A 14,608-nucleotide genomic window follows, 5' to 3' on the forward strand; every position below is an offset into this window, starting at 1 on the left:
GAGTGGGAGGGTCGCTCACCACTCGGTAGGATTTTTCAAACTTAGGCGAGTACTAGACTGCAGCTAAGCCTCCGAGTGGAAGGCTGGCTCACCACTCGGTAGGATTTTCAAAATACTTAGGCGAGTACTGGACTGCAGCTAAGCCCCCGAGTGGAGGCTGGCTCACCAGTCGGTAGGATTTTCAAATACTTAGGCGAGTACTGGACTGTAGCTAAGCCCCCGAGTGGGAGGCTGGCTCACCACTCGGTAGGATTTTCAAATACTTAGGCAAAATGGGTTCGCAGCTAAGCCCCCGAGTTGGAGGCTGGCTCACCACTCGGTAGGAAATTATTTTTACAAACTTAGGCGAAACGGATTCGCAGCTAAGCCACCCACTGGGGGATTTCTCACGCAAACAAAAACAATAACAATCACTAGGAAAATTATAACGCTCTTGTCTTTGATAAATAAACTACAGGAGTCTTTCTTATTACATCTCATCTGAGTGAGAATTCAAGTATAAAAGGGGCGGAAGAGCTCCGCATTCCAGGCTCGTGGCTCATCAATCTGGCGATCGACATTATAGAGGTGGTACGCTCCATTGTGGAGGACTCTGGTGACTATGAAGGGGCCTTCCCAGGTAGGAGCAAGTTTGTGTGGTTTCTGCTGATCCACTCGGAGGACTAAGTCTCCTTCTTGGAAGGCTAGACTCTTCACATTTCTGGCATGGAATCGATGCAAGTCTTGCTGATAGATGGTCGATCGGATCATGGCCATTTCTCTTTCTTCTTCCAGGAGGTCGACTGCGTCCTGCCGGGCTTGTTCTGCTTCATCTTCACAGTAGAGCTCAACTCGGGGGGCGTTGTGAAGCAGGTCACTCGACAAGACTGCTTCGGCTCCGTAGACCAGAAAGAATGGGGTTCTTCCGATCGATTGATTCGGGGTTGTCCTTAATCCCCAAAGGACTGATGGAAGCTCGTCGACCCATGCACCTGCTGCGTGCTTGAGATCGCGCATCAATCGAGGTTTCAGTCCTTTGAGAATTAGGCCGTTTGCCCTTTTCGCTTGTCCATTCGACTGGGGGTGAGCGACCGAAGCGTAGTCGACTCGTGTGACCTGAGAGGCGCAAAAGGCCCTGAATTTGTCGGAATCGAAGTTCGACCCATTATCAGTGATGATGTTGTGCGGAACTCCATATCTGAATATCAACTCTCTGATGAAACTGATAGCAGTGCAAGCATCAAGATTCTTGATGGGCTTAGCTTCAATCCATTTGGTGAACTTGTCGACTGCTACTAGCACATGAGTGAAGCCGCTCCTGCCCATTCTCAGTGGTCCAACCATGTCTAGCCCCCAAACAGCGAAGGGCCAGACGAGTGGAATGGTTTTCAGGGCTGACGCGGGCTTGTGAGACATATCGGAGTAATACTGACATCCTTCACATTTGTCGACTATCTCTTTTGCCATTTCATTGGCCCTTGGCAAGTAGAATCCCGCTCGGTATGCTTTAGCCACAATGGTTCGAGAGGACGCATGATGACCACAGGTCCCCGAGTGGATATCATTAAGGATCATCTGACCTTCTTCTGGTGCTATATACGTCTGACTGACTCCAGTCGCGCTTTCTCTATACAGTTGTCCCTTTATGACTGTAAAGGCCTTGGATCGACGGACGATCTGTCGAGCCTCTTCCTCGTCTTCTGGGAGTTCTTTCCTTAGTATGTACGCGATGTACAGTACTGTCCAGTCGGGAGTGATGACCAAGACTTCCATGATCAGGTCGACCATAGCTGGAACTTCAACTTCAGTCGGATCCGTGGCACTTTTTGGCTGCGGGGCCTCTTCAGTGAAGGGATCCTCCTGAACTGATGGTGTGTGGATGTGTTCCAAAAACACATTGATGGGAATGGCTTCTCTTTTGGAACCTATTTTTGCCAAATCGTCAGCTGCTTGATTTTTCAGTCGGGGTATGTGATGAAGCTCTAACCCCTCGAATTTGTTCTCCAGCTTTCTCACTGCATTGCAATAACCAGTCATGGCTAGACTTCTGACATCCCACTCCTTCATCACCTGATTAACCACCAAATCTGAGTCGCCATAGACCATGAGGCAACGGACGCCGAGTGAAATGGCCATGCGCAACCCATATAAAAGTGCTTCATATTCTGCCTCGTTATTGGAGGAATCAAAGTGGATTTGAAGAACATATCTGAGCTTATCCCCACGGGGGAGACCAACACCACCCCAGCACCGGAACCATTCAGCATTTTGGAACCGTCGAAGAACATGGTCCAATGCTCCGAGTGAACCTGAGTTGGCAGTTGCTGTTCAATCCACTCGGTGACGAAATCAGCTATTGCCTAGGATTTGATAGCTTTCTTTGCCTCAAACTTGATATCTAGAGGAAGGAGTTCAATCGCCCATTTTGCCACTCGACCAGTTGCATCTCTGTTATGCAGGATCTCTGACAATGGAGCGTCGCTGACGACTGTAATGGAATGATCAGAGAAGTAGTAGGCAACTTTCTTTGTGGTCATATAAATCCCATATACAAGCTTCTGATAGTGAGGATATCTTTGCTTCGATGGGGTCAAAACTTCAGAAATATAATACACTGGGCGTTGAACTTTGAAGGCTTTTCCTTCTTCTTCCCGCTCGACCATCAATACCGTACTGACGACTTGTCCCGTGGCTGCGATGTAAAGCAGCAAAGGCTCTTTGCTGATTGGGGCAGCAAGCACCGGCTGAGTGGAGAGCAGAGCTTTGAGCTCTGCAAACGCTGCATCAGCTTCAGGAGTCCACTCGAACTTGTCTGACTTCTTCATCAATCGGTAAAGAGGCAATGCCTTTTCACCGAGACGAGAGATGAATCGACTTAAAGCAGCCAAGCAACCAGTAAGCTTTTGGACGTCGTGCACTCGCACAGGACTTTTCATTCGGAGTATAGCACCGACTTTTTCCGGATTTGCGTCGATTCCCCGTTCGGAAACGAGGAAACTGAGTAACTTTCCGCCAGGAACTCCGAATGTGCACTTTGATGGATTAAGCTTGATGTCATACCTCCTGAGGTTGGTAAAGGTTTCAGCAAGGTCAGTCAGCAGGTCGGAACCCTTCCGCGACTTGACCACAATATCATCCATGCATGCTTCCACATTCCGACTGATTTGAGTGAGCAAACACTTCTGAATCATCCTCATGAATGTGGCTTCAGCATTCTTGCGGCCGAATGGCATGGTAACATAACAGAAGCACCCGAATGGAGTGATGAAAGCTGTTTTGATCTCGTCAGGCCCATATAGACGGATCTGATGGTACCTGGAATAGGCGTCTAAACAAGACAGTCGCTCACATCCCGCAGTCGAGTCGACTATCTGGTCGATGCGGGGGAGAGGAAAATGATCTTTCGGGCAGGCCCGATTGATATGTTTAAAGTCAATGCACATGCGAAGTGACTTGTCCTTCTTGGGGACCATGACAACGTTGGCGAGCCACTCGGAGTGGTAGATCTCTCGGATGAACTCCGCTTCTAAGAGCCAAGCCACCTCCTCGCCAATAGCCTTTCTCTTCTGGACGGCGAACCGTCGGAGATGTTCTTTGACAGGTTTTATTTTTGAGTCGACTCATAGGCGATGCTCAGCCAGCTCCCTAGGAACACCTGGCATGTCAGAAGGCTTCCATGCGAAATTGTCTCAGTTCTCACGGAGGAACTGGATGAGCGCTTCTTCCTATTTGGAGTCGAGTGTTGTTGAGATATGAGTTGGAGCAGCGCTGGGATCGGTCGGGTGGATGTGAGCTATCTTCGTTTCGCCAGACGACTGAAAAGCTGATTCTGTAGTGGGCTTCTTGGCTCGCAACAAATCACTCGGGTCTGCAGTCTTCTGGTATTCCTGCAGCTCCATCACTGCCATCTGAGCATCAGCGATCTTTGAACCTTTCTGAAAACATTCTTCTGCTTTCTTCCGATTGCCCGTAATAGTGATCATGCCTTTGGGGTCAGGCATCTTCAATTTGAGATACACATAACATGGTCGGGCCATGAAGCGTGCATAAGCCGGCCTGCCCAAAATGGCGTGATAGGCACTCTAGAAGTCTACAACTTCAAACGTCAACTTTTCTTTGCAGTAATTCTTGGAATCACCGAAAACCACATCAAGAGCAATCTGGCCGAGTGATTCAGCCTTCTTCCCAGGAATGACTCCATGGAAACTCATGTTGCTGGTACTGAGTCTGGACATCGGAATGCCCATTCCTTTCAACGTCTCAGCATATAGTATGTTCAAACCACTGCCACCATCCATCAAGACTTTGGTCAGTCGAGTGCCTTCAACAACTGGGTCGACCACCAAAGCTTGCCTCCCAGGGGTGGCAATGTGCGTTGGGTGATCGGACCGGTCGAATGTGATGGCAGTCTGAGACCACTTCAGATAACTGGGTGTCGCCGGAGCAACCATATTCACCTCTCGGTTGATAACTTTCAGTCGACTTTTGCTTTCAACATTAGCAAAAATCATCAGGGTGGAATTAACCTGTGGGTATCCATCATCACTATCTTCCTTGTCCTCAACTTTATCCGATTCATTTTCCTTATCTTTGGGCTGCTTGCCCTAGAACTGCTGGATCAAGAGTCGACACTGTCGAGTGGTATGTTTCAGGTAAATGAAATTACCCTCTTCATCTTTCTTGGTGTGGATGTGAAATGGCAAATTCAACACATCATTTCCGTCCTGGCCTTTAACTTTCTTGGGGTTCCAAGGTCCTTTGGGTTTCCCCTTAAACTTTCCTTGAGTCACAGCCAAGGCTTCCCCAGGAGCAACTGGCTCGGCCTTCCGCTTCTGTTTCCGATTGGAATTTCCTCCGGTTTCTTGAGCGACTGGCTTGAGCTTGCCACTCCTGAGTCAATCCTCATCTTCACCATTAGCGTACTTGGTGGCAATCTCCATCATCCGATTCAAAGACATATCTCCGGTTCGACCGAATTTCAGATTCAGTTCTCTGTACTTGACGCCTTCTTTGAAGGCACAGACTGCTTGGTGGTCAGGCACATTCTATACTGTGTGATGTAACATGATCCATCTCTTGATGTAATCCCTCAAAGTTTCATTCGGCTTCTGCACGCAAGACCGCAGTTCCGTCAGCCCTGCCGGTCGCTTGCATGTTCCTTCAAATGTGGTGACAAACACTCGGGCGAGATCTTCCCAAGTGTAAATCCTGCTGGGCGCTTACTGATTCAGCCGAGCCCTCCAACATGAGAGGCAGGTGCTTCATGGCCACTTCATCATTGTCGCCGCCAATCTGGACGGCCACTCGGTAGTCTTCAAGCCAAGTATCGGGTTTGGACTCACCAGTGAACTTACTGACTCCAGTCGCCAACCTGAAGTTGGGAGGAATCACAGCGGCCCTGATGGCTCTACTAAAGCACTCTGGCCCCGAAACATGTACTCTGCTGCTGGTAGGTGCAACTCTGTCGTGACCTGTTTCTGTCGACCAAACCTTGAACAAGAATGGATCTCGCATCAAAGTCTGGTTCCCTGGGGTCGACTGGAATCCTTCGCCCAACACTATGAGGGCGCCTGTCATCTTGCTGTTGAGGCGCATACGACCCGCTCCTCGGAGGAGGGGTGGGCACTCGACGTCGATCGTCACGATCGAATCGGTGATCATACTGTTCACGGTTCTTGTACTGATTACGCCGGTACCCACGTCCCTCACGCCTCAGGGGCGATCTTGGGCTATGGGCCGACTGGACTGTGTCTGCAGCAACGGATCTGCTATGAATCTTGTTCCGCGACTGAGAGACAGCGGAATTCTGGTCTCCTGTTGCCTGGAGTAACGCTTTGATCTGCAGCAAGCCTCTGCCAGCCTCCGATTGGGAAGGCTGAATCGACTCTGCTATACGGGCTGCAGCTGCTAAATTCTGATTGGAGTTCGATATACCTGCGGGGGCGGAAAGAGCTGACGTCGACTGGATTCTGGAACCCGTTGTCGCGCACGCTCGTCGAGTGCTCGCTGGAGGTTCTCCAGTTGAGTGCGCTCGGCCAAGTTTGCCAGGCGCGCGTCCTCCAGGGCACTCCAACGATAGGAGTGTGCAGTGCATCCATGTTCCGGCGACGCAGTTCTTCTCTCTGCAGCGACGTGAGAGGCTCGGGGAGATATTCCTCATGGGGACGCGATGGGTCGCCTCCACCGGCGCCTCCGTCAGTGCGGGGAAAACTGGGAGGACTGGGTGGTCCATCGACCATCAGAACCTCCGCCGCCGGATCACTGCTGTCGCACTCGGATGCGGTCTCTGCGGAGCCAGTCAACAGGTCAAACAGGCCGTAGAGGGATTCACCGGGCTCGATCGCCGCAACTTGAGGGGTGGCCGACTGGTGTGCAACCGCGTGTCTCACCCACCGCTGAAGCCTCGACCGACCGGAGCGCTTGCGCCGGCGGGAAACAGGGAGGGAGGACAACACAGGAGCCGACCGATAGTGGGTTGATGGTTGCCGCAAGAGGACACTGCGGACGCACGCGCGAAAGTGCGTCGCCCCGCGGACAGGGAGTGCGTCCTCGTCGAGCGGAGCCTCCTGAAGCCAAACGGAGTCCTCGGCGATGAACGTGAGCGCGCCGAGACGGATCTCGCGGCCCTCCACCAAAACTCCGCCAGAAACCATGATGATTTGGATTAGAAAAGATTGTAACTCCTCCAACAAATCGCTAAAACACCTGCCCCAAGGTGGGCGCCAACTGTCGTGGTTCTAAGCCTGACAGTAATGTAGGGGGGTAGGTATGGAGAGGCAAGATCTTAGCTATGGAGAAGTTGTAAGCACACGAGGTTTACGAGTTCAGGCCCTTCTCGGAGGAAGTAATAGCCCTACGTCTTGGAGACCGGAGGCGGTCGACTGGATTATGCGTGTATGAATTACAGGGGTGTGAACCCTTTACACTGAGGAGGGGGTGGCTTATATAGAGTTCGCCGGACCCCTCCGGCCCTCAGTTGTGCAGGGTTTTAAATACATTAAGGTCGGGTGTTACTGGTAACGTCCCTAATAAAGTGCTATGATGACCATAAAAGCTACTTAATAACCGACTGTTAGCGTGCGGAGTGCCCTTAGGTCTCCTGGCTGTCGAGTGGTTTGGTCTTGGTCGAGTGACTGCTTCTTGGTCGAGTGTCTTCGAGTCTGTCGAGTGGAACACCTCCAAGTCGATTGAAAGGTGATTTCTTCTAGAGATGTCCTTGGGTAGGGCAGTTAGGACAGGTCCATGACCCTACCCTAGGTACATAGCTTCATCAACCTATGCCAACATAATAGCACCGGAACACAGGGGAAGCCAGCGGTTTGTGCCGAAGTCCAAGGCGACCGGGTGCGGTATTGTAGCGGTGTCATGGGGAGGAGCACCCATAGTCAGGCCCCGGGGATGTAGCCATATCGGTGAACCTCGTTAACAAATCTCGGTGTCGTGCTTGTGTGATTGCTTGGTCTTCGAATGATCGACGGTATGCCTCGAATTTATTCTAACAGAAATCACAGTCGATCATTTGCTCGCTCGGGATGTGTGTCACTTCTAACAAAATGATTTTGTTATGCGTGAATACATCAACACGTACTACCAATGTTGCGTCATTTAATATATGTGGAGCGTGATGAGACAGCATAATAAATTTGGTACCTAAAGTCCACGAATATTAACCTTTTTTTGTGAAACATTCATAATTCTATTATTCATCTGCCAACATATTACAATCGTTTTGGATACATCTTGCAAGGAAAGGAGGGGCAGTACCAGTCCACAAGCTACACACGTTCTCACTACTAGCATGTTGCGCACATAAGTGGGCAGCAAAATTAGCCTCACGTCTTACAAAGATCAAATTACAATGTAGCAATTGTGAAGCGATCTCTTGAATCTGATGAAGGATTCCCATAATTTCAAACCGATGATGTTGACGAGCCTCCCAAAGCTGCACCAAATTATGACACTCAGTTTCGACCGTTACCCCTGGAAGTTCAAAGTATTTGCAAGATCAACACCATCACGATATGCGAGCGCTTCCACCGACAGAGCATTGGCCACAGAATTATACCAGCGACTTCTTGCAGCAAGGATTCGACCCATACTATCTCGTGCCACACATCCAGTAGCCCCAGTACCAGTTGTAGGATTAAAACTTCCATCTACATTTATCTTTATAATATTTTCAGGAGGAGGGTTCCACTTAACTAGTTTCTTCTCATGGTGATCAGTGGGATGAGTGGCACTAGATACCTCCTGTAGCACCTCTGCTACCCATCGGGCAACTTTGCTTGGTGAGAAGTGTTGATCTCCCCTTTTTTTCCTTGTTTCGGCTGGTCCATATGGCATACGCCGCTGTTGTAATAGTCTCAGCATCCTTCGCAGAACATACCTTCCCGCTGATGATATCTGATGCCCATGTTTTCGGGTGAAGACGAGGGAGTTTGACGCCCGTTGCCTCATTTACAGCTTTCCATATTGCTTTAATAGATGGACACGATATAATCACATGGAAGATAGACTCATCATTATTTCCACAGAAAGAACATGCCCCAATATGTTCAATATGTCTTCTCTTTAAGATACCCATGGTAGGAATGAACTCATGAAGTACTCTCCACCAGAAATGTTTTATCTTTGGGAGAACTTTGAGTTGCCAACATAGCCTCCACATAGGGTGATCATAACCTCGTGATTCATCAAATGACAACTCATGTCTATGGTTAGGAAACTTAACCATCTTTGATTAACGAGCTAGTCAAGTAAAGGCATACTAGGGACACTCTGTTTGTCTATGCATTCACACATGTACTAAGTTTCCGGTTAATACAATTCTAGCAGGAATATAAACATTTTTCATGATATAAGGAAATATAAATAAACTACTTTATTATTGCCTCTAGGGCATATTTCCTTCAGTCTCCCACTTGCACTAGAGTAAATATTCTAGATTTCATAGTAATGATTTTAACAACCATGGAGTCTTGTACGTAAAACAGTGATTGTGTCTTGGAAAAGAATAAGTCCTGGTATTAGTATAATGAAATTTCCTAGAATTATTATTATGAAGATTTTGGGTTTCAATAAAAACAAAAACACAGAATAGAATGAAAACCCTCAATATTTTTACATAGTTTCCTAGGAATTAGTGTAATAAAATTTTGACTTTCCAAGAAAGCAATAGTTTTGTACCATGACTTTTCACACAATTAAAAATTTTACAACCATGAAATCCACCATTTACTTCTATTATATCGGGATGAGATTTTCAGTTTTTTATAGAAGACACATAGCTTCATGAAACTTGTTTCACGTTATCAAAATCTTGGAAATGATTTAAATCCATTAAACATATTTTTTAAGTTGAAATGGTATTTAAAAACTTGGTAAAAACATGAACTTGTGAGAAATATTTTTCTGATTATTTAGTCGCTTGTTAGACTATTTGAATATTAGATGTGTTGTAATGTGAGGGTCAACAAATACTGCATGCATGTGGGGCCGTTGTCAGTTGTCAGATGTCATTCAGGCCATCCACGTTTTTTTAGAAAAGGGGATGACTCTTGGCCTCTGCATCTGGACGATGCATACGGCCACTTTATTAATTATTCTCACAAGACCTTACAAAGTCATACAACAGTAAGACTAAAGCCGCCGTCTAAGGAACAAATTGTCGCTACACCTATCCAGTTGATGAGGGTGCAGATAGCCTGGACCTAATACCAAACAGACATCGCAGCCAAGCCTAATATCTAAGACCTGAGACCCCAACCTAGCCACTTGCCGGGTCTGGGGCACATACTGGTCCGGCGTGCTCTCAGAGGCCGCCGCCGCCAACTGCCACTGCTCCATCTTCAGAACTGTACTGATGCATCAACCTTGCTCGGTCTAGCTATCGTCGACGCCACCACGGCGCCCAACGGCACCTCCTCCCTGCGCGTAAACAGCCGTACACGCTGCGGTCGCCACTGATACACCTCAGCGCCATGCTGCCACGTACCACCAGCCGACACCAGCTTGAAGCCCTTGTAGGATTTGCCGTGCGTAGCACCTGCCGACCAAGCATGACCAAGCGTAGCACCTGTCGGTCAGGCATGACTTGACATCTTCACCGAAGCTCCGTGCAAGACGAAGCCGCTCCACCTCCTGCCTCTGACTTCCAGCGCTGCTCTACAAAACGACGCTCCCAAGAGAGAAACGACACCGCGGTGCCGCCATCGTCCGGTCTGGAACACCAGATCCTAGGGTTTCCCCTCGGAGCAATACGAGTGGGTCGACGGTAGTCACATGACGATGCCTTCATCAAGGTAACGACGTGGAACGCCGCCATCGCCCGCCGTTGGCTCGGATTTCACCGGCAACTACGTCACCCCGACTCGCAGCTGGTGCCAGATGATGGATCCTGGGATCCGAACACCCAGCCTCAGGCCGACCACCTCTGACGGAAGAGATGACCACCACCGCCGGCTACACTGGTCAGAACAGATCTGATCGGAGGTGCCGCCGACGAGACCACCAGGCCCTCCACGCCGCCATCGCCCGATCTAAAGGCAGCATGCACGCAGCGTAGCCAAGCCGGGCGCCGTTGATGCAGCCGCCGCCACCACCTGAAGGGCCATCCGCAGCGCCCGCAGCCCTGGCCTCCGCCGCGCCAAGCCGTCGCCGTCCAAGGACGGGCCGGCCTCCCGCCGCCTGCCGCCATCCGCCGCGTTGCAGATCTCAGATCGGTCGCGGCACCACACGCCTTGGGGTCCTCCCCACCCCGGAGACGCGCGAGAGAGGAGATCCCCCGCCACCGCCGTCGGCCCCTGGGCTTAGCTCGGCGGCGTCTTCCGGCGGCGGAGGAGGAAGGGGAGGAGGAAATTTGCGGCGGCGGCGGCTATGTTTCTAGCCGCCCGAGTCGCCCTAGGGGGAGGACGACGCGGGCAGCTAGGTTTCAGGCCATCCACGTTGAATGCATTTATTATTTCTCAGAGATCATTAACAGTGTGCAGAAGCATACATCTCTATACTTCTCTTAAAGACAAATATACATCAAACTAAACTAACAAATACACCCAGACTAATATAGTGATACAGATTCCTATGCTTGTTTAATGGTGAGATATTAGAGGGTGCGTCGCTGAGTGCTCCTACGCATTTTCGTCCCCAGCCCTCCTACTGCACTTGGAAAAAGAACGTTTGGCTGTCCTTAACCTAAGTTCAGGCTTGAGAGGATCTCATATGCTTATTTTGACGAAAAATACATGAACTCAAACAGTGAAACGGAAAAATGTTTCAAGAGCGTCAAGAGGGAAAGCAAAACAGCATGCAGTCAACTTTTTTTTTGAGACAAGCATGCAGTCAACTTTTTTTTGAGACAAGCATGCAGTCAACTGTTCGTAAGCCATGCAGAGTTTGCCATCTTTTATATTCTTATATAGTCAGCGTTTTTCTGTTGTATGGATACCGTCTAGGGTGGAGCTGGGGAGCTCCTAACCGGCGCTCTCAGCGCTGGTTTCTCGTATCAGCGCCCGAAGCCAATCCGATTGGGCCCGCCCAGCAACAATCTACAAGGGCGTGAAAAAAGCAAATAAAAAAACATCCTAAATTCGTTCTCAGCAAGTATCGAACTCTTGGCGTTAGGGCATCTCTAGCCGCGCCCTCAAGAAGGCCTCCCCAGGCGTTTTTTTTGCGCCGGCGCCGAAAAAACGGCCCAGTCGCATCTCCAGGAGTCCGATTTTCGCCGGCTTGGGCCGAAAATAGCGCCGGCGGACCCAGGCCGAACCCGGCACGCTGGGAGGCGCCCGGGGGCGCCGGGGCGAACTGTTTTGGCGCGAAAAAGCCGCGGGCCAGCCGCGTCAGGGACACGGCGGCTCGTCTTCCTCCAACTGCCTCGGTTCCCGCGGGGAATCAATGGCAAGGCTGCCGCCGGTCAGCCTTGCCATTGATTCCTCACGGGCGGCGCGTCACGGGACGGCGCGCTGACGCCTCCCCTCCCTCGCACGGGTACACACGGGCGCGGAGCGGCTATAAAAGCCGGCGGTCTCTCAGTCGCCTGTGCCCACACCAGACTCGTGTTGGGGAACGTTGCAGAAAATTAAAAAAATTTCTACGGTTGCACCAAGATCCATCTATGAGTTCATCTAAGCAACGAGTCAAGGGAGAGAGTTTGCATCTACATACCACTTGTAGATCACGAGCGGAAGCTTGCCAAGGGGATGGTGATGATGGAGTCGTACTCGAACGTGATTCGGATCACCGATGTCCTAGTGTTGAACGGACAGCACCTCCGCGTTCAACACACGTACGGGACGGGAGACGTCTCCTCCGTCTTGATCCAGTAAGGAGGAAGGAGAGGTTGAGGAAGGCAGCTCCAACGGCAGCACGACGGAGTGGTGCAGTTGATGCGGCAGTATTCCGACAGGGCTTCGCCAAGCACGTACGGAGGAGGAGAGGTGTTGGGGAGGGGAGGGGCTGCGCCTTGGCTTGTGGTGTGTTGCAGCCCTCCCCTCACCCCTCTATATATAGGGGAAAGGGCAAGGGGGGCCGACCCTCTAGGGAAAACCCTAGGGGCAGCGGCGGCCAAGGGGTGGGGGGCTTGCCCCCCAAGCAAGGGGGTGCGTCCCCTTTAGGGTTCCCCCCCCCAACCCTAGGCGCATGGGCCCAAGGGGGGGGCGCCAAGCCCACTAGGGGCTGGCTGCTATCCCACGCAGCCCAAGTGGCCCCCCGGGAGGGGTGGCCCCTCCCGGTGGACCCCCGAACCCTTCCGGTGGTCCCGGTACAATACTGGTATGACCCCGAAACTTTCTGGTGCCCGTTTAACAACTTCCCATATATATAAAACTTTAACTCCGGACCATTCCGGAACTCCTCGTGACGTCCGGGATCTCATCCGGGACTCCGAACAACATTCGGTAGTCACATACTAGTCTTCCTAACAACCCTAGCGTCACCGAACCTTAAGTGTGTAGACCCTACGGGCTCGGGAGACATGCAGACATGACCGAGACCACTCTCGGGCAATAACCAACAGCGGGGTCTGGATATCCATGTTGGCTCCCACATGCTCCTCGATGATTTCATCGGTTGAACCACGATGTCGAGGATTCGATCAAACCCTGTATACAATTCCCTTTGTCAATCGGTACGTTACTTGCCCGAGACTCGATCGTCGGTGTCCCAATACCTTGTTCAGTCTCGTTACCGGCAAGTCACTTTACTCGTACCGTAATGCATGATCCTGTGGCCAACACCTTGGTCACCTTGAGCTCATTATGATGATGCATTACCGAGTGGGCCCAGAGATACCTCTCCGTCATACGGAGTGACAAATCCCAGTCTCGATCCGCATAAAAAATAGATACTTTCGGAGATACCTGTAGTGCACCTTTATAGTCACCCAGTTACGTTGTGACGTTTGATATACCCAAAGCACTCCTACGGTATCCAGGAGTTACACGCTCTCATGGTCAAAGGAAGAGATACTTGACATTGGCAAAGCTCTAGCAAACGAACTACACGATCTTTGTGCTATGCTTAGGATTGGGTCTTGTCCATCACATCATTCTCCTAATGATGTGATCCCGTTATCAACGACATCCAATGTCCATAGCCAGGAAACCATGACTATCTGTTGATCACAACGAGCTAGTCAACTAGAGGCTCACTAGGGACATATTGTGGTCTATGTATTCACACGTGTATTACGATTTCCGGATAATACAGTTATAGCATGAATAAAAGACAATTATCATGAACAATGAAATATAATAATACTTTTATTATTGCCTCTAGGGCATATTTCCAACAGTCTCCCACTTGTACTGGAGTCACCAATCTAGTTACATTGTGATGAATCGAACACCCATAGAGTTCTGGTGTTGATCATGTTTTGCTCGCGAGAGGGGTTTAGTCAGCGGATCTGCGACATTCAGATCCGTATGTACTTTGCAAATTTCTATGTCTCCATCTTGAACATTTTCACGGATGGAGTTGAAACGACGCTTGATGTGCCTGGTCTTCTTGTGAAACCTGGGCTCCTTGGCAAGGGCAATAGCTCCAGTGTTGTCACAGAAGAGTTTGATTGGCCCCGACGCATTGGGTATGACTCCTAGGTCGGTGATGAACTCCTTCACCCAAATAGCTTCATGCGCTGCCTCCGAGGCTGCCATGTACTCCGCTTCACATGTAGATCCCGCCACGACGCTCTGCTTGCAGCTGCACCAGCTTACTGCTCCACCATTCAACATATACACGTATTCGGTTTGTGACTTAGAGTCATCCAGATCTGTGTCGAAGCTAGCGTCGACGTAACCCTTTACGACGAGCTCTTCGTCACCTCCATAAACGAGAAACATGTCCTTTGTCCTTTTCAGGTACTTCAGGATATTTTTGACCGCTGTCCAGTGTTCCTTGCCGGGATTACTCTGGTATCTTGCTACCAAACTTACGGCAAGGTTTACATCAGGTCTGGTACACAACATGGCATACATAATAGATCCTATGGCTGAAGCATAGGGGATGACACTCATCTCTTCTTTATCTTTTGCCGTGGTCGGTGACTGAGCTGAGCTCAATCTTACACCTTGTAACATAGGCAAGAACCCTTTCTTGGACTCATCCATTTTGAACTTTTTAAAAATCTTATCAAGGT

Source organism: Triticum aestivum, chromosome 6A (assembly GCF_018294505.1).
Source record: "Triticum aestivum cultivar Chinese Spring chromosome 6A, IWGSC CS RefSeq v2.1, whole genome shotgun sequence".
Lineage (NCBI taxonomy): Eukaryota > Viridiplantae > Streptophyta > Magnoliopsida > Poales > Poaceae > Triticum > Triticum aestivum.